Source organism: Myotis brandtii, unplaced genomic scaffold (genome assembly GCF_000412655.1).
Source record: "Myotis brandtii unplaced genomic scaffold, ASM41265v1 scaffold1774, whole genome shotgun sequence".
Taxonomy (NCBI): domain Eukaryota; kingdom Metazoa; phylum Chordata; class Mammalia; order Chiroptera; family Vespertilionidae; genus Myotis; species Myotis brandtii.
In genome coordinates this window covers 36783-37420 of record NW_005356575.1, presented here as the reverse complement: position 1 = coordinate 37420, position 638 = coordinate 36783, and positions in this window count along the sequence as shown.

Sequence of the window (638 nt, the reverse complement as noted above, 5' to 3'; positions counted from 1 at the left end):
CACTCTCCCCGGGGACCCAGCTTCCCAGATCGTCCCAGCTGTCTCCCCCCGAATTTAATCCTGGGGGGGGTGTGCGGGGGGGAGGGGGCCAGGGACCCGGGGATTTTGTCCTATCCTGGCCTCCCTCAAAACTCCTGGGCTCACCTGAGGGCGGGGCCCCTGCGGGCGGGGGGCCGGGCCGGACCCCCCCATTCTCGCTTCCCCTGGAGCCCCATCATCTCTCCCCAGTGGCCTGAGTCAGACAATACTATCTCCCTTCCTCCACTCTCCCAGGGACTTCCTGCCCCAGAGACCCCGGCGAAAGGGGGAGGCCCCTGGGGACAGCTGGGTGTTAACCCCGTGGCGCCCACATCCTCCCGCCCCCCAACACTCTCCACACGCGCCCCCTGACATGGGGTGGCGTTCCTTCATATGACCATTGGGGAGCCCACCTCCCGCATTTGTCCCTTCTGATGTGAAAGGGATGGTTGGAAAATTGGGGGCCAGGGGGCACCCCCAGATACCCTCAAGACTTCCTGCCTGCCCTTCCTCCCATGACAGCGACATCCCTCCAGGTCTGCCCTGGACAGAGGGCAGTTCCGGGGAGCGGGGCTCTCTTCCCCGGGGAGTCCTCTCTCCCACTGGCCCCCGCCCCGCCC